We start from the raw sequence: 20,550 nt of genomic DNA on the forward strand, positions 1-20,550 counted from the left end.
TTATCTTCCTCATTCTTATTCTAGACGAGACGCTCAGACTGTGTCAAATGGCTGATAATTACACAGAGCTGAGAGAGTCTTACTTTTACTGCCGATGTGGTGTGACTGGTCTCAGTCCAGCTCTGCTGATGGGAACAATGGTTCGACACCAACGGCCCACAATCCTTTGCTCTGTTTCATCACAGCTGGTTTCAGATGAAGCGCTGAGCGAATCATCGCTGTGACTCTACGAAAGTCGTCGGATTTCATTCTGAATCTCTTTCTTATTTTCGATCAAATTGATGAAGCTCCATTTGACTGTTCACAGCGACCATCCAGTCAAAGATGCATAACCATATGAAACCATAACTAGGTAAGACAGGTCCCTCAAGCTGGGGATTCCTCGACATGCTGGTCATTAGCACACGTGGATAAATAGCTTAGTTCTTAACCGAGGATCACTTCAAGTCCAAGGGAAAGCAGGTCATCGTCTGCATATAGCAACATAATCTGTGGGGTTTTAACGTATGCATCGTCGGTAGCTTATATTGGTTATTCTTGCCTATTGTCAGTAGATAGTCCAGCATTGCTGACTGAGTCACAAACTATTTATGGTATTAGCGGTTGTTGTGTGTGGGACTATTTCTTGGGTGGCTGAGAAGTAGTCCGTCAATTAACTCATTATTACTCGTTGTTTTTTGTGTGGAATAAACAAACAAGATGCACCAGCTGAACTACCCCGGTAGCATTAAAAGTACTGGTGGACATATTGTTGTTTCCATTGGACAGAGCCAGGCTAGCTGTCCCCCCCCTGCTTTCAGTCTTTATGCTAAGCTACGCTAATCTGATGCCGGCTTCTGCTTCGTACTCTAATGCACAGATATGAGAATGTTATCAATCTTCTCTTCTGACTCTTGGCAAAGAAAGCTAATAAACTAATTCGGCAAAGTGATGAACTATTTAATCTCGTTAATCCTCATTCCCGAAGCATGTTTTCTTGTGAAAGTGAAACACTTTAGTGATGATAAAGCATGAATTTAACCTCTGTGTTGCTCATCAGAACCGACGTCACAAAATTAAAAGCCTTTTTCTTCTTCTGTTTTTTTGTTTGTTTTCTGATTTGCAGCTCAAATGATCTAAATGTTATGGTTATAAATTAAGATCTTTTCAAACTTAAAAGTGTGTTACTTCTCTTATTTCCACCCAACCCATCTCTTATATCCAAGAGGCCAGAATTTATTTTAAAAATCACCTCAATGAGTTTCTAATTACTGTACACAGACGTCATTTAATCATGATTAAGATTCTGAACTGCTCAATGTCAACACAACACTGTCAGTTCTCATTTCGATATGTATTCATCACATAAAGAAACTTCTGATGTGATTTGAATTCCTTGTGCGTCGGGTCAGGGCATTCATTATTTCTGCCGTGACGAAACGGGAACATCGAGCGTCTAATAAGTCTCGTCAGACCATAAATTAGTGTAACTATGAATAATTTACCTGCTGAATCACGGCTGCTGTTTCACACCTTTTGAGGAGAATTACAATGAGTTGGCAGGTTTCACCTTTAGAGACAAAGAAAGAAGGGAAGATTTAAAAGAAGTTACAAACTTTCATTGTCTTGTCAAACCTCTCCTCTCCTCTCCTCCTCTCCTCTCTCCTCCTCTCCTCTCCTCCTCTCCTCTCTCCTCTCCTCTCCTCTCCTCAGATCCCCCCCATATTACCACATGTGTTGCCTTCCTGGCCCTAAAGGAGAAATAATCCATTAACCCTTTGAACCTGCAGCCGCTGGAGCCCAAACAGCTCCACTCTGATTCAGTGGAGTCGTTAGCGTCTCCATTAATTCTCCCGACTCAGCAGGTCGTCTCCGGGACAACAATTCAAACCGGCCCGTGGACTAAACGAGAAGGAGCTCATTACGGCGGAGCGAATCGGTTCCTCCTAATACTCAGCTCGGAGAGAAAGTCACAACTCAAACAAAGCCGTGCAGGTCAAACATTACGAGACTGAACCAACAGATGATGTGACATTTTGATGCCGAGCGCTTGGACCGTCCTGAGCTCTGAGAAATGTTTCAGGTCACGCATAAAAATGCTGAATTGTCGTATGATTGCTTGACCTTTCGTAGCAAAGTGCTGATGGGAAATCAGCTGCTTAACTTCCTCTGAGTCGGCCTGAGTATTAGTGTCAGTGTAGAGCAGTGTATCGAGCCGGACTTAAAGGGACAGGAGGTGTTTTTTTTTATCTCGAATGAAGGTTTCAATAAATCCCGTTGCTGTGACAGAATAAATCAAAATAAACTTGTGCTTTTATTTTCCCCGACTATGAAAAGACAAAAATATCTCCTAGGAAAAACGTGTATGAATCGTCCAACTTTTTCTGATGTTGCGATTTGGGATTTAAAGTTCCACCACTCAACACGCTCCCTTAATTAAAAGGCCATGCAGGTCGCTCACCTGGTTGTGCAAGCGCCATTGTAGCCGAGTCCTGACGGATGTTATTTTAGTGTCCAAACCGTAACCTGTACGCTACTCACCCGGCAGCAAACAACGGTGGTAGAATACCTTGTCGGGGAAGAAAGTGGAGCATCCAGTTGAACCAGGTGGTGGAGACCAAACCGGAAGCTAAAAGGGGAAAAAGAAAATATTGGACTAACATTGATCAGGTGACCAAAAAATACAATCATGCAACTGTTTGCCATGACCCGCATTTTTTTTCTGACGTGGATCATGATGAGGACGCCAGTGCTAAATTGAACTATCAAGTCAATAAAGCTAATTATGCAATTGTTGCACGTATGCATCATCTTTTTTTTGTTTTTGTTTTCTGCTGTATGAAACCGCTGATGCTCAGAGTATTTTTTTGTTGCAATAGAAGCAGGCTGCTGCATGTGAAACGGCCTCACCTGTTGGGGAATTGAGTTCAAGGCTGTCACAAGGTTTGTTTCGTGGGTGAATGCACATCTTACCTCTCGGTCTGTCTCTCTCGGTCTCTCTCTCGGGGGCAGTAATCGATGTTTACATAGGAGGAGAAATAGTTTGCTCAGATTGGGAACGCTGCTGTCAGCAGGAGATTGGGGGAGCGGTAACAAGTGTCGGCTGTGACAGGAAGGAGACCCGCCGAGAGTAATGACAGACGCTGAAAGGAAGAAAGAGGGAGAACAATGCCGATGAGAGACAGACAGGTGGGGAGAGACAGACAGGAAGAGGACAGCATAGAGGAAAAGAGGCAGAGGAGGAAATGTCATATATGTGAAGGAGAGACTTAATCTAAATGGAGAGCGTAGCCTGAGGCAGCGCTAAATGCATTAAGAGTCAGTGAAGAGCAGGAAATTATTAATTACCAAGAAGTGCGAAGCAGGTTATTAGAAATGAATGATTATCCAAATATGTATGTGGGCCATTTCCCCCTTTTTTTATAGGTTTGGAGACTGAAACCAGAACAGCAGCGCTGCAGTATTTTATAAAATGACTCCAACAAACCTGCAATGACAAAATCCTCATCACATTTTACTTTTAAAGGGGAACTCCTCAGATTTCAAAGGAGGAGCTTTGATGGCTTCTGTGCCTCTTGGAGAGCTTTGTCGAGTCTGAGGAAACGACTCAAGGGTCTACCGACTCTGAACAGAAAGCCCCGCGGTGCATTAGTTGCATAATTATGGGGTGTGGAGGATCCATTCGTCTTGAATTGGACGCCTACCAGGGGATGCAACGCACAGCGGTTGCGTTGCAGAGTTTTGCATCAGCGGCCGTGTTCCCATCTGCATGTTTTCATGCACATTTTGAACCAGCATTTCTAAAAAAAAATACTTTACGGAAACGGTTGCGCAAAATCTTTTTTTACGTTTTTTTTTTTGTTGCCCTTGTCAAATAAGAGTTGATGCGCTAAATGGATTATTATTTAGTGACACCTGTCTCACAAACCAGATTGGATTCGAACTGTCAATGTGGAATAATGTCAAATATTACACCTTTAATAAATACAGTACTGGCTTTTCCCTGCATCTTAATTTCTCCTCGTACACACTTCAGCATCCCGTATGCCGTTTTCTGCTTCCTGAATCATTTAAATATGCAGACTGGAAAACATCAATCAATACCTCGACAACAAGAAGATTCCCAAACGCTTTTCACCGCTTTATTGGTCAAAATGGACGATGTAAATTCTGCCGTCTTTTGGCATTCTTTTGCTCACGTCACATCATGAACAGTCGTAACAGCAGTCATCACTGATCTGTGGTCAGTTCTCTGACATCTGAGAGAGTTGACTTCTCGGTCTCATCCATCAGTGTCCACTCTGGGCTAATAGCAGTTTGAGTCCGCTGACTCTCTCTTTCACCATTTCACACTTTTTGAGGGGGTTTCTCTCTGTTTTGAGGCAGCGTTTTGTTCCAGATGAGAGCAGCTGTCAGTCACAGCTGACGGGTCGGAGATGCTCAGAGGTCGTTAGGACTCTGAAGCCTCCTGTCGCGAAGCTCGGGGTCTAATATCACGCTTCGCAACACGCCTCAGGATCCCCCAGCTGGACACAAGGCCTGAAAAACCAGCCATTCAAACAGTCAGTTGGTTTTACAAACAGGTATTTAGAGCACTTTAGAGTCCGAAAGCAACAGCATAAACAGAATTGTGATACGGTATAAAAAATTATACAATTATATAAAGAAACGCACCTCATTCCTTAAGCAGTGTGGGGGGGGGGGAAGCAAACTGGGACGTGTTTAAGTTTTGGAAGTTCTTCCTCTTGGAGCTTTCCGGTGCTCTATGTGGTTTCCTAAATTCAGACCTGTCAGACTTGTCAGTGTGATTCCAGACGGTGAGAAGAGTCTCAGCAGGGGGAGTCGGTGCTTCTCCTGCCTTGATGTGATAACTCAATCACTGCCTCCCTCTGGCTTCTTTCCTTTGGCCTGTCCTCCTCTCTTTCTGCTCCAAGCGCTTCTGACATTTTGGTGGTTTGTTTTTTTCTTTCTCCCCGCTGTTCTTTGCTCTATGCAACCAATCCATTTCTGCAGTTTCTCACTAACGAGAGAACAATCAGTACTGCCGGTCCAGAAAGTACAAAATGACTGAAAGTAAGCATATGGATCGTATTGTAAAAAGTGCACTATAACTTAATGAACCCCTCAAAATCGTACAAGCAAACTTGTCATCGCTCCCCTTCTTCCTTGCTTCTGACCATAGGAACCGACCAGGGCAACTTCTCATCAGCATATGTTTTTACTTTATTCTGGCTGCAACATTTAAAATATGACTTTTCCTACTTTGGCTCGATGTTTACTCTATCTCCTTTTTTAATTCCGTCACCTCACCATTTCACACTTTTCGAGGCGGTTTCTCTCTTTTTCGGCAGCATTTTGTTCCAGATGAGTCACAGCTGACGGGTCAGAGATCCTCAGAGGTCGTTAGGACTCTGAAGCCTCCCGTCGTGAAGCTCGGGCTCTAATATCACGCTTCACAACACGCCTCATGGTTCCCCCAGCTGGATACAAACCTCCCGACAGACAGTTGGTTGTACTAACAGGTATTTAGAGCAAGCTGTGAAGTCACTTTAGAGCCAGAAAGTCGAACACAAATGTAAATGGTTTATTCATTTGTAAATAAAAGAAGAAGGCCGCCGAAGCACAAGGAACCAACTGTGTTTTCTTTTGTAACCATTTAGGGGAAAAATGTAAACAACCCAAAACTCTAACTTAAAAAATCTCTGGAACAATTTAGAAACAGATCGGTGGGCAGAATCGGACTGGAAACATAATTTAGACTGGGAATACAACGTCGGCAATCCCCAACCCAATCCGTGATGACAGCCAGAGATTGTACCATCAGGGTAAAACAGGTGGTGGCTGACGGTTAAGAGTGACTGTTGTTTACGCTTTGATTTACCATTTACATTTTGCATTTTCAAGGCCAGGCTCGGCACTCCTACCAGGCCATGGAGAATTCGCCTGGTGCTCCCGATGGCCGGCGCAGGCCTGTCGGTAAGGCCGGGTACCGGTAATCCACCGAAATCACCCCACTGAAGGATATTTCAGTCCTCTACAAGCGCTGGGCTTTATCCTGGGGTTCAATCTTCCTGTACGCATTCTTGAAGTACATCGCACCTCTTCACCAATCACACCGAGGGTAACCGCACACAGAAATAATTGCAGCAGTATCTTCCCCCCCCCCCTGCTTTTATTAATGCCATTTCTCTTCTCCCTCCGTCAGATCTAACAGCAGGTAAACTCTCCCGTTACCCGTCTCGCTGGCTTCGCTTAAATTACTGCAGCGTCTTGTTCTCCGGCTGAAAATATCTGCAGGCAGATGATGCCACTTCGCTGACTCCGTCTCCCTATTTATGTCTCTCTGAACGTGCCACAGTAAACGAGATTGGTTGTTCAATCTTTTATTCACTTGACAAGACGGAGGTAATCCGCAGAAGCAACTTGATATTTTCACAGCTTGTTTCTCAGACCCAGAGAGGTCAATTATAGCTGGCAGATAAAAACAATCGTCGTAGTAAAAGTAAATATATGTGTGCTCGCTGCAGTTAAACCTCAACTCGGGATCCTATTTCCTCGGCGCGTTGAGAGACAACACCACACTTCAACCAAAAGGTATTAACCAACACTCTGCCACCGCGTCTCTCTACCCGATCTGAGATAAGCCGGAATTGTTTATCCTCAGTACATCTGATAAAGCTCACAGAGCCTCAATGTCTCTTATCTTGAAAGAGACGTTTCCACAAACACAGCTTCATAGGTTTATATAATTCTCACTGTTTTCATGTATATTGTTGCTCCCGTCTGACATTGTGTGAATAAATCCCATCATGGGTAAAGATCTGAAGCACCACTTTTACAAAGAAAGAAAGAGCATTTCCATTTCTGAGGCTGTTCAATTTAAATCAGATGCACTTCAAAAAAAGCATTTATTTTTAAACAAAATATAATTTTGCCTGCTATGGATTCGACACGGTGCTCCATAAGTCTTCTTTTCTGCTTATTCAAGATGGTTTTGGTGACAACAGAGATGTACTGTGTACTTTTTACGCATTGCTGTACTTTTCTTTGTTTTATTATGCATTTATCATTCTCTTAGCCAAATTGCCCCTGAGGTTATATTAGAACTACTCTTCTTCAGGCGAAGAGCCTCCCTGAGTACAGGCAAGTTTCATTTGTGTCCTCCTGTGTTTTCTTCTAGCGGGGTTCAGGTTAACCTAAAGCCCTGGATCGGAGTGTGTTGCTGGTGGTTTCCAGGCTCATTCTCCAGAGTCTCTGCTGCAGGCTGCTCTTGCAGACATCCAGGTGGTTTGATAAAACAGTTTTATGTCCCTCTGCTCCCTCATTATCCAGCTGCTCTGCTCTCCCCTCACGATGTCTGTTTCTCCTCTTTAATTCAAGTATTTTGGAATAGCTGGTGTCAACTGATGACATTTTGGAAAGAAATGAAACTGCATTAAAATGAATTCCTCCTGGATAATTTGATCTTCCCCCAACTCTGCTGGCTGACCAGCCGTCCGTCCCCCCAGTCTATCTGGCTTCTGTCTCTCCGCCTGTCTGTACACCATGTTAGCCAGCCAATCTTCCAACGGCCATTTGGACAAATTGTTCTCCTCTTTGTCTTCTCGATTTGTCCTCACTGGGGAGGATGAACTGCACATTGGCAGCGGTGACACGATTGAGCAAACCAACCTCCATTACCACAAAAACAGTCCCAGGTAAATCCATATTAAACTCTTGTGCATAAGTAATTAATCAACTACATTAATTGTTGGACTGTAAAACACCTGTAAAGGTTAGAAATATAAGATTGGGAGCATTTCCATTGGCTCTCAAGGAGATGGCTGAGCCGACGGCTCGTAGCTAACAGTGCAATACCAGCAATAACACTGCAATCAACGGTAAGTGATGCTAGAGCTAAGAGTGCTAACAATGGCAAAGCTAATAACAGAGCTAAAAGTGCAAACAATGGGGAAACTAGTGACAGAGCTAATAGTGCTAACTATGGGGAAACTAGTGACAGAGCTAACAGTGCTAACTATGTGGAAACTAATGACAGAGCTAAAAGTGCTAACAATAGGGAAAATAGTGACAGCGCTAACAGTGCTAACTATGGGGAAACTAGTGACAGAGCTAACAGTGCTAACTATGGGGAAACTAGAGACAGAGCTAACAGTGCTAACTATTGGGAAATTAGTGACAGAGCTAACAGTGCTAACTATGGGGAAACTGTTGACAGCGCTAACAGTGCTAACTATGTGGAAACTAGTGACAGAGCTAACAGTGCTAACTATGGGTAAACTAGTGACAGAGCTAACAGTGCTAACTATGTGGAAACTAGTGACAGAGCTAACAGTGCTAACTATGGGGAAACTAGTGACAGAGCTAACAGTGCTAACTATGGGTAAACTAGTGACAGAGCTAACAGTGCTAACTATGGGGAAACTGTTGACAGAGCTAACAATGCTAACTATGTGGAAACTAGTGACAGAGCTAACAGTGCTAACTATGGGTAAACTAGTGACAGAGCTAACAGTGCTAACTATGTGGAAACTAAAGACAGAGCTAATAGTGCTAACTATTGGGAAACTAGTGACAGAGCTAACAGTGCTAACTATCTTATAGACTGTCAGTGGTAAAGATGGACTGGTAACGAGAGTGACCGTCTGTGACCGCTGTAGGAGCGCAGTGCGGAGTGGTGGCCATGAGCTAGCCAGCGGTGAGTGCTCACATGCACTAAAAGCATGCGTGGTCGGCCCCGGCCTTGTAAATAAAGCAGAGGGAGAGTGATTTCATTCTCTACTTCCACTCTATCTTCACATGGTAAATATCAAATTTAGCACATTTTTTAATGAAGGAAGGGAATTGAAATTCTGTTTTCAGGTTTAATGAAACCCCTTTTTTTCCTCTTTTACTTTTAATGAGGCCATTAATGCACCAAAAGCTCTGCTGGATCCATTTACACTCTGGTTATCTACTGCGCTCTGATCGACAAGCTGATTAATTTCCTCTCGGTGCTCTTTAGAAATTAAAATGTGATACTCATTTCAGTATCACGCTTCCTGGACTTCCATATTCCATATTTAGACCGACAGAGAGCCTGAGCATATAAAGTAGTAAATAGTGTATTTCAGCCAAGGTGAAATCCATATGATACTGCTCAGAGACTGCTCCACGCAGGGGATCAATGGATGAGCATGGGGGGTATTGTCTTACTGTAGTAGGCCTACAAGGGTGGTGTGTGAGTTCATAACAGTGAATGCATTAGTGACTGTAAATACAAGCTTGGTTAGGATTGGCAACATCAAACACAATATATTTTATACAGAAAACTAACAATCCAATTTTCATTCTTGCATTCAGAAAATAGACAAAATGACATTGATACAGAGGAAAACAGAATATGCTGGTTATTATTTTTAATGCAATGAAACTTATTTTTTTCTTTTCAGATATTATGTTATTTTTATGTCCGTTGTGGACTTTTGAGAGAATAGAGTCAGTAGAGCAGAGCTGCTGCCTGTTGGTGTGTAAAGTGTATTTGATTCCTCAGGATTATGAAACACCTTCGGGCTGTTTTTAATTGAATGGGACGTGTTAAAATCATAGGATACGACAGGATGAGCCGCTAAAGGTGAGGGAAGGTCACATTATTAGATTTGGCCAAATTCACCTCCATCCATCGATCTGTGCCCGTGCAGAAGCAGCTCAGTGCCTTTGCTCAAAAGCTCAATCGACAATATGACTTTTTTATTTTTATTTAATTTGTCTACGGATTAAACATATACGATATCAGGCCCCTTTTTATGTGGTGGCTTATATCCCCATTTTCTCCTTTGATGTGACTTCATGACGTGAGATGCAGGACAAAAACTGAAATAGTGTTTTGTATTGATGCAATCATAAATGGTGTTAATCATGTTTGTTGGCTGCAGACGTGTCTTTCCATGTGTTATTTCAGCCATGCTTCTCTGCAATTAGCTCAGCTGCGTCAGAGCAGTGAGACAATGTGTCTGGCCGGGGTTGGATCATAGTTATTATTGTCAATTTAAACCTGATTGTGGGTTCATGTCAGCTGGCATATGCTGGAGTCTTGCGTGTGGTGGTCCAAGTGGTTCAGTAGGTAGAGAGGGTCATCCTTTAACCACAAGGTTCGATCCCCGGCTCCTACAAGCATCAGTGTCTTGGAGCGAGACTCTGAACCTCAAGTTGCCCCAATGCACCTTCTTAAAATGCCTTAAATGTACCTGAATATACAGCATATCACCATTGTAATAAGGTTTAAGTTCATCAACGGACAAAATATCCTTTAGGAAATATGCAAAATGAATGAATGAATTATTTAATAGCCAAATATTGGCAATCAGATAATACATCAACATTTTTGGGATGATCAACGATTTTAACACAAAAGTAATCTCTAGAATTTGCACCCTTTTGACATTAAAAAGATGTTATGTCCGCTCACAGAGCCCCGTTTTAAATTATGACCCATTATGTAATGTAATTACTCTTTTATCGTTGTGTCGATACAAAAAAAGCTGAACCTTTTCTATAAAAGTGTTGAATGAAATTCTATATTTTACATTTATATGTTCCCCGTCAGACGAGACAAGACGAGTACAAATTGATCTTAAACCACAGACACACAGGGGAAATTATTCTTACAAAACCGACCTCCAATTACACAGGTTTTGTTTTCCAAGGAGCCAGCGGAGACCGTCGAAAACCTGAACGCCAAACAAAACCCTCTGCAAGATCAGATGAGGAGCAGCTCACCTGTAGTCCGCCCAGCAGAGCCAGGAAGTGCCTCGCTGAGGAATCCTGCCGCGGTCTTAATCATCTGACTGGCGGCCTGCAGGCATTTCACACCATCTGTCATGTGTGGATTTAACAACGCAGAACCGGCCGCGCTTGAGGTTCTAACAACTCCCTTTTTTTCCCAGGCACAAAAATCTGGTTTTCAGGAGATTTTTGTTTCCGTCTTCTTTTCTTTCCGTCATTAATTCTTAGAGCAGTTCATTAAACCCAGACAGCAGAGGTAATTGCACGAGTCATTAAAAGCGCGTGGGTGATTTTTTTTTGAGTAGTTTTTTCGTCAATCCCTGATTGTTATTACATATTCTTAGATTTAATCTCTTCGGATGGACGCATTAATCATCGATCGTCAATAGGATTGATCTCAGAACGACGTGAAGATAATTCGAGTGCCATTCATTTGTTTTTGTTTTCATTTGTTTTTAACATATAATTGGAAGCTTTTTTTGGTCCCAAAAGTTGGTTCAAAAGTTGGTTCAAAAGTTAACACACCTGTGACCCAGTTTGAGGACTGACTGCATATGTAAACTCTCTGGGGTCCAACCCCCAATTTATCATTTCTTTTTTTTTTAATCCAATGCACTGAAACTGGCACATGTGGAATAGTTCCTCATCACTAAAGGGGACATATCGTGCTCATTCTCAGGTGCATACTTTTATTTAAGGTATCTAATATGTTAACGTACTTAAATGTAAAAAAATCTTCTCATACTGTCTGAATAAACCTGTATTCAGTCTGAAACGCTACGTTTTAGGTGCCTGTCTCTTTAACAACCCCTATTGGAAAAAAAAGCCTGAATCTGCACCTTTTGCAAAGGCAGCTCTCGAGGCGCAGGTGGAGATGCTCAGGTGGGGGACAGGTGTATTCATTTATTAAAGAAGGGACAGGGCACATTAATTAACACATAATGTGAGTACAGTCTGAGCACAAATGCACAGCCGAAAGCACACAGAGGCACACTTAGCTAGTAACTGGACCATCAAACATCGGGAGGTCTTTGTTTTACTGTGGAATGTATGTGCAGCCTGATAGGAAAACCCAGCATTTTTTAATTTTATATTCTAATGAGCCCATCTATCCATCGATCAATGGGTCTTTAATTAACAGCCGATAGAAGGGCGACCCTCTCCTTACCCCCCATCAGTGCCCCTCAGTGCCCCCCAATACAACGCATCAGTGTCTACAGTCCACAGAAGAGTTGACTTCTCTTTTCCTTCTTTTCCTGGCCTCCAGCAGCTTGATCTCAGCTCCGCTCTCAAAGAAACTCCTGAGTGTCTTTTCTGTTTTCGGCCAACTGGCCGGCCGGTCTGGCGGGGGGTCGGGCGGGCGGTCAGGCAGCCGGGCCTCCGACAGCCGGCGGCCGCTGCTGTAAATATAAAGCAGAGTCGGAGATATCGATCTCCAGCCCGCTCCGTCTGGGTCTCAACAAAAGGCAGCGGCTCAGGAACAACCCGTCTCATGTCAGATACACTTTCAGCCTGCGATGCCTCAGTTTACTCCATTACCGGCTAATAACTGTTCTACTGACGGCTCGCTGTGTGTGTGTGTGTGTGTGTGCATGGACAGATCCTTGTACTACTTCCAGATAATTTAGACTGAAGGTCCGTATTCAGACAACGTTCTACGAGAAAGAGTTGCTGCCGCTGATGAAATTCAAAGGAAATTCCTAGAATAATGCCGTTTGTATGAGAAATTCCGCTTTAAATTGCGACGGGATCCCGTCAAAGATAAGTGTATTCACAAAGCGCCTCATGCCGTCAGAGAGCCGCTCAGGTGTGAATCCTGGGAGGAGAGAGGAGGAGTCTGAGGAGGCTCGACGGCTCGCTAACCGCCTGCAGAACATTTGTATACGCAGACAGTGGAGGTCAAAAGTGTAACGCGGCCATTAAGATATAGCAGTTTATCGAGATTGCTTCCGTGCATCGGGGGTCAAAGTTCACCAAAATTAATTGATTGTGGTGATTCCATCGGGGGAATAAAAATAGATTTAGCCATAAAAGATTTTTGTTTTTTTAAATCTTCGTGCGAGCTGACCTTAACAGCAGGCTAACGTGTGAATACTTTATTGTGAGATGTTAGCACAGTAAAAGCACCACAACCTCCCTCTCACACACATATTCAGTTTGCACATAAATATTCAAGCTTTCCCCAATTATGTGTGAGAAAGTGATCACGAATTTGCCGCGTGAATGTAATAATTCAACACTGCAAAACTAAATGGAGACTAAAGAGATTAAAGATGCATCACCCGTATCACAGTTTCAGTTTAATTCACACTCAAACCTGCCTCTCTCTCTCTCTCTCTCTCACTCTCACTCTCTCTTTCAAAATATAATGACACGCTTTGACCGACTAACTCGGCGGTTTGATGCCTTTGGGAGGCAACGGCCGAGTGAGTGCTCAGCCAAACAAAAGCTTGTTGTTTTTATGGAAGTATTTGGACGACAAGAAGACCCGAGAGAGCGTGAAATAACAAAAAAACATCCCGAGTGCAAACTGGAAGTGAGAGCAGTGTGTCACCTGGAAGTGCAGAGTCATCCTTTTAGTCCATTTCCTCTACTTGCACCCAGTTTTTCATGGGAAATAACCGCAACACATCCGACATAAACACCATCATGTCATGTTGATGTAGGAAAAGTGAGCGGATGTGTTGGTAGGAAAGGAAGCTTGGGCCCTTGTGGCTTTCTTTCTTGAATGTTAAAAATGCTGTGAAAGCATTAAAAAAATAATACTTTTGACTTAGTATATTAGTACTTATAATAACACCATTACAGTTCTAACTATGACACATTTTGATCAGATGTTTGTATTTTTTTCATACAGAGCAGACTTTTTAGGGATGTTAATAATGAAGAATTGTGACCAATCAGTTAAACGTAGAAAATAAAAAAATGAAAAAGCTGGTATCGCATTAAACTGGCGGAGACCCTGAAGAGTATCACGAGCTGACAACCTCGCGGCTACCTTGCGTCCTACTGGGGAACGTGGCACCGCGCCTCCACGCATTTCGGACAGATACAGGTGTGTAGATGGGCGGGGCAGTCAGGTAATGGGGAGGGAGGAGAAGCGGACAGAACCTCCTGTAATTGGTCCAAAAGGTCAAACGAACAAAAAGGCTTCCACACTAGAAAAATCACAAAATCCTGGCCTTTTATTTATTTTCAGCCGTTTGCTGTTTTTCACACAGCAGAAAAAAAATAACAACACAATTCCAGGGTGACTGTCCTCTTGTTGCAGAATACTACAAATACAACCAACTGAGATGGTGTTTCATTATTCGGCTTGTTGGAAGGGCATCACACATTGTTCCCTTTCTTTGTTTAAGATGTTGGGAATGTTCATTTCACATTGAACTTTCCTGCTGTGTGTGTGTGTGTGTGTGTTTGACCTTCGGGATTTATTGTTATTACGTTTTTAAACCTCCCCTGCGACCTGAAAGCCTGCTGTTTGTGCTGTGTTTTTTTACATATCTCAGGTTTACAGAGTTTTAAAGTCTCTCACCCGTCAGATTTGAACATTAAACAGCCAGCTGGTTTCTCTGTGTAGGCCCCCGAGGTGTGTGACGCTCATGTTTTGTGCGTGTGTGTGTGTGTGTGTGTGTGATCCCTTGGCTTCAGTGTTGTCTAATTCCCTCGCTGTGTCTACAGGTCTTTTCTCACCTGTTTTATTCCCCTGCTGTCTGGTTTTCATGATCAGATCCCCCTGCTGACTCTCTCTCTCTCTCTCTGCACGTCTTCCCCTCTCCCTTTTTCTTCTTTTTGACCATGCAATGAACACGACCAAAAAGCTTCTCCCTCATAAATGTGTCGAGTTCATATTCAATGCTGGACCTCGTCTGCTGAACATGATGCCATAACCTCGTCCCCAGGCGGTTCTGTGTTACACAACTTGGAGGCTGGAGCTCCTGCTGTGTATTTATTCCCGGTTGCTTTGATCCACCTGTTGGGATTACAACCACACGCTTGACTTCTAAGGCCAGGAGACAATTTTCCATTCAGAACTTTACACTTGAATCTTATAGAAGAAGAAAAAGAAGGCTAAATGAAACGTGAGAGTCGGGTGCCATGAAGTCCTTATAGAATCTGGTGGTTCAACTATAACAGATATTTCAAAAGGACTCACTAGACCGCATGCCAACCCATCCTCTGATCCACCAGGGACTGGCATGTATTCTCTACAGACTCTAACAGATAGCTCTATTCTGAACTCTTTGGAGCCTAGACACCGTTTTCTTTGCCACAAACAACCAGACTGCTGAGCAGTAATCAAGGTGGGATCAAACCAGTGCCATGTGTCACAAGCTCTTAAGAGGCAGAGGGGTATAGGCTGATTGTGCATGTAGCAGGTTTTCTTTTTTTTTTTCAATAGTTCCCAAAGTTGTCTGCCAGAGAAAAACATGTATATGGAAGAGGAATATCTCCTACTGCATGATTTCACTCTCCTCATTTCCTAAACAATATTTTCAGTATTTTACTCCCTGTGATTGCTGCCCCATCGAGCGTGACAGCAAGCAAATCTGATCTTGAACTTGTTAGCTCAGAATGAGATGTTTACATCTACATCTTCACGGAGTCCGCCATGTTTCTACAGCAGCCCAGAAGGGACAAACCAGAGAAGGTCTTTTGCGTATTTTTACGTCACGTATGCCTCTAAATCCCATACACTAGGACACAAAACATAAGACAAGACATCAAGTACTTAGGGGAGGAAAAATGTGCATTACATTACACATACTGCATATTGAATAAATAGCTATTGATCCCACTGATTACTGTTGTAGATCAGGCTCCCAAACTCTAGAATGACTTACCTGCTGACATCTTAAAACATTCTGCTTTTTGAAATAAAAGTTTTTATTTCTCTGACTTTTATTTCATTGCTAATTTTTTTATCGTTAGCATTATTGTTATTATTTATTGCTGTGAAGCACTTTCTTACATTGTTTGGACAGGTGCCATACAAATAAGGTGTGTTTATTATAATTATAATTATTTGTCGGTCATGCAAAACTAATGGACAATCATCCGCGTAGAGCAATGCATAAATTAGACACTGTGCAATTCCTATTTGATGACCAATACATAAATTGTATGGAAGCATAAAGGCCAGGAGGTATTTTGAGAAAATTATTTTCTTTTTTTCTGGTTCACTAATTAGTCTTTGCTTTAGTAAAAAGTTGGTAAAACAATTAAATACGGCATTAAATTACTTTTACAGGATAACATTGTATTGCATTTGAGTGCCAGATAGATATTGCAAAAATGTGGACTCAAACTTAGTCCTCTAAACCTTAAAGTATTGTTTTAATCTCTGAAAAAGGTTTGGCGGTCTGGAATCAGAAAAATATGCCAAAAATTACTCCAAAAGCCCTCTTTGTGTTTGTTTTTAAAAGCATTGTCACAGAAATATTTGTAAAACCATTATGTTCAGTTCAAAAAGCATAATCTTATAGCATTGTTGTGTCACTAGAAGTGAACACTTTTTCCCATTCTTGTGCCGGATAACAGAGATCTCTAACAAGTTTGGATAGTTTGACGCTGGTTCAGAAGACTGTGAAGTATTTATTGATTAAAATAAATGTTTTTCACATGTTTTCTCTTCGTCTTTCGGTTTTCCAACAACTGGCAACCGATGTTCCTCCGAGTTTTATCTGAAAGAGAGAGAGACAGACAGAATGAAAGAAATATCATTTAAAAATAAACATTGTATACATTGATTTTTCTTTTCTTGTGTTCATGTAATTTTTCCTGAGAAGCAGACTCAAAAGGAATCAATAATTATAGTGATTTGTGAAGTAAAGTGGGCTATAAGCTGTCTGATAGCAGCGTGGGTGATTAGCATCATTGTCTACTTACACCGCAGGGTTTCTGGAGTTTCTCCCATCATGTTGCGCAACTCCATTTCCTTGAGACTGATGCAGAGCTCGCATATTTCTTCTTCTTCGCTCCCGGGGGCTGAGCCGGGACCCTCCGCCGGCCCACTGAGGACTTCCAGAGGCGCTGCTGGACCGCCGGACGCCGTCAAGGCCGCCTGGAGCCACCGCGCCAGCGAGCGGACTCGACCGGCGCCGCGTTGCCAATCCACAGCGGCGGGGTCTTTAGCGGGACCGACGGTCAGGCAGTTCGGCTGTTTGGGGTTCGGCTGAAAACTAGCCCAGATGTTCTGGTTTTGTTCCGTATTGTCGTGGATCGAGGGGAAATAACCGGAAGCAGCCATGTTGCCCCTTCAGTGCATGATTTTTGTTAGGATTCAAAGTGGAGGGCCTCTCTAGCTACCTGAAGGGTTCTAGAACCAGGAACGAGGAACCAGGAAAGGTTGTGAGTCCAACCACACAGGAAGCCACATGATGAGCTCTGCGTTAAGAACAGGCTGCGTCTGAAATCACATCCAATACACGTGTGACAAACTGTGGATTTTTTTCTGACCTGTAATTGCCAGTTGCTGGCTTGTCTGTTGGATGTGTGTAACCGTGGTAACCCATGCCAAACCTTATTAAACCAAAACATGAATAGTGAGAATGATCAGGCTGAACTAATGACATATATATATATATATATATATATATATATATATATATATATATATATGTCATTAGTTCAGCCTACATACACAATTTGCTGTGCGTATTGTGTATAAATATATATATATATATTGTGTATATATATATATGTATTGTGTATAAATATATATATATATATATATATATATATATATATATATATATATACACAATACGCACAGCAAATCTGCGCTTAAATTGAAGATTTGAGAGCTGTCGGACATTTTCTGTGACGAATGTTGTCGTCACTTCCGCATTGCATTGTGGGATATTTATGTCAGCATAGTGTCTAAGTGTTTACTTACATATATGCGTATATGACCGAAACAAGTATTCAATTTGAGTCGTGTCGGTTTCATACTTCATACTAAGGTTTCCGAACGTACAAAACAATCTCAAATACTGTTTCATGAGAATTTTATTAGCAAGAATTATATAAAAATAATTGTTCATTTTGGGATGATTTGTTTGTTTGCTTTCTTGCTAAGAGTCGGATGAGGAGGTTGATACAACTCTCGCAGTATCTTGGCCACCATCAAGCCACAGTTAGCTTAGCTTAGCTTAGCTTAGCTTAGCTTAGCAGTTCATACGTTCAAGGGGAACTAAGTTCTCCTTACTAAGAGGAGATCTATTCAAGTTAAATGAACCATTAAATGTGAAGAGTAAAGGAGTTTTAATTTGTTCTGATACTGACACTCAACCTAAATTATGCACATATTCTTTGCATTTTATACTTCATACTGTGGACATTTGTGCATCTTGTTTGGCCAATACTTTGCACATTTAAACATCTTTATAGCTCTTCCAAATATATTTTTATTTTCTTATATGTTTTTCACATGTTCTATTGACTTTTGTATTGTGTTCATTGTCATGCTCAAAGACAAATAAGTAGATACAGTCACGAATAAATGAGACAAAAACAAATATTTCCACACATAATACATATAAGATCTAAGTAATTACTACAAGGTAGCTCGCTAATTGTGTGGCCAAGTATGTTCACATTGGTACCGGACCCATCTTCCCCCCTCTCTCCTTCTCTCTCCTTCTCTCTCTCTACCTCTCTCCTTTCTTTCTCTAGCTCCCTCTCTCTCATCCTTCTCCCTCTCTACTCTCTTTTTCTCTCTCTCTCAACTCTCCCCTCTCTCTCTCTCTCTCTCTCTCTCTCTCCTCCTCTCTTCCTCCTGTCGGGTTTTAAGGAGATCTCTCTCAGAGCTGGAGAGGAGAGGTAGCCGTCTCTCTCTCCCTCTCTCTCCTCCTCTCTTCCTCCTGTCGGGTTTTAAGGAGATCTCTCTCAGAGCTGGAGAGGAGAGGTAGCCGTCTCTTTCTCTCTCTCCCTCTCTCTCTCTCTTTCTCTCCTCCTCCTGTCGGGTTTTAAGGAGATCTCTCTCGGAGCTGGAGAGGAGAGGTAGCCGTCTCTCTCTCTCTCTTCTCTGCAGCCTCTCTCCGCTTCCTCATCATGGATGTTAGGAGTAAAAGAGCCGCTTGGATTATCGCTCAAGTCGCTCTGCTTCTCTCCAGCTCGTGCGGGACGACCCGAGAAGGTGAGCAGGCGATGCGCTTCTTCTTTATTTAATTGTGTTCATGTTTGTATACTTTTCCCCCGAGGACACGGAGCGAGTATGTAAAGCTCCTGATTTACTCTATTAACCCTAAAAAAGTGCAGAGCTTTCTTCTTCTTCTTTTTGAAGGGTTTCGGTGGCGCATCATCGCTCAGTTGTTTGACAAATAGGAGCATTCACTTGTTTTAATGTCACTTATTTGTTTGTCTATATATGATATCTGGATCAGTTTAACAGTGAGTAACATAGTCACGGGTCTATAACTTGTATGCATCGTCCTCACCTTGTTTAATGCATTTGTAGCCTACTACATTTTACTGTGTTTGATTCCCCCTAAAAAGCTTTTTGCATTTTCGGACGCTGCACAAAGAATGCACCTGATTCCCAGAGCGGAGTGTTTGGCATGTAAAGAAACAAAGACAGCAGGTGTCACCTGAGTGCTTGTATCCTCTGCGGGCGAAAAGAAGCATTGTTGCCACTGTTCATAAGTCAGTTCATCCACTGTGTCCATAAAACAAGGTTATCTGTTTTCTTTCTGGTTAATTTGGTGCCAGTGCAGCATGATGAGCATCCTGGGACCGGTGCCACATTTGTGCACACACATGCACACACACACACACACACACACACACACAAACACACGCACACATTGCAAAGAGCAGCCAGAGTGTGAAGGTGTGTGTAAGAGAAAAAGGTTGCACCCAGGTTGGGGATGTGGCTTTGGGACTGAGAGGTTGCTGGTTTCGTGAAGCACCATTGATGATTTACATTGAGGCAGAGTGTGTGAGAATGAAGTGGGGTGTTGCTGTTAAGCTTCCCGGGCAGAAGGAGGAAGAGAGAAAGAAAAGGGGTGGGGTTGACCAAGGTAGGAGAGAGAGAGAGAGAGAGAGAGAGCAGTGATTGATGCCTCTAGTCGAAACAGATGGTGGAACAAGTGCTCCATCCCTCCATAGTTTAGCTGTCCTCCTCCACAACATGCACACAGAGCTCATGAGCTCATGTTTCTTGTCCTCGTTTGTCTTTTTCCTTTCCTTTCTGCATTTGCTGTTACAGGTAATGTTACAGTGTGCAGAATGCCATTGTTCATCTTCCTCCTCGCCCCTCTCTCTCTCTGCTCCATCTTTTATCTTTTCATCTTTTTCCTCTCCTCACGCCCACCTGTGTTCTTCTGTCAAACTGTTAACCGCCACAGTTAATACAAGCTCATGCTGTGCAGTCAAACTAAAACCCTCCAAATCCTTAAATCCTGGCGGAGTGGTGGAGTGTGTCGGCCTGAATTTCACCGAATTATGTTTGAATTGATGCACACACACACACACACCAACAAAAAAGAATATTCCCCAATTTTCCACTTCAGCGAGGATATATGTCACTCAAAGCGACGTGCAGCGTAATTATACAGAAAGTGTTCTGGGGTCTGATGTTCCTGCTGCGCTGTGATGTCACAGCAGTTAGACGTAAGATAGTGAGACAATGAGAGAGAGACAGAGTGCAGCGTCCTCTACAGTTAGACAGGGGAAGGAACGAGGAGACGAGGGGGGAGGAGACATGAGTCTAATGAAGACGACCTGTTCAGGTAAGAGTGGAGCTCCTCAGTTCTTCTTCCTCCGTGAAAGAAACATGAACACAGTCTCACTAAAGATTGATCT

At 42.7% G+C, this 20,550-nt stretch overlaps 1 pseudogene; it reads left to right on the forward strand.

The window, feature by feature from the left end:
* Positions 1-5,446: 5,446 nt before the first annotated feature.
* Positions 5,447-20,550, forward strand: part of LOC117746380 — a 144,657-nt pseudogene continuing 129,553 nt past the window's right edge.

This window comes from Cyclopterus lumpus, chromosome 17 (genome assembly GCF_009769545.1).
Source record: "Cyclopterus lumpus isolate fCycLum1 chromosome 17, fCycLum1.pri, whole genome shotgun sequence".
NCBI classification, from domain to species: domain Eukaryota; kingdom Metazoa; phylum Chordata; class Actinopteri; order Perciformes; family Cyclopteridae; genus Cyclopterus; species Cyclopterus lumpus.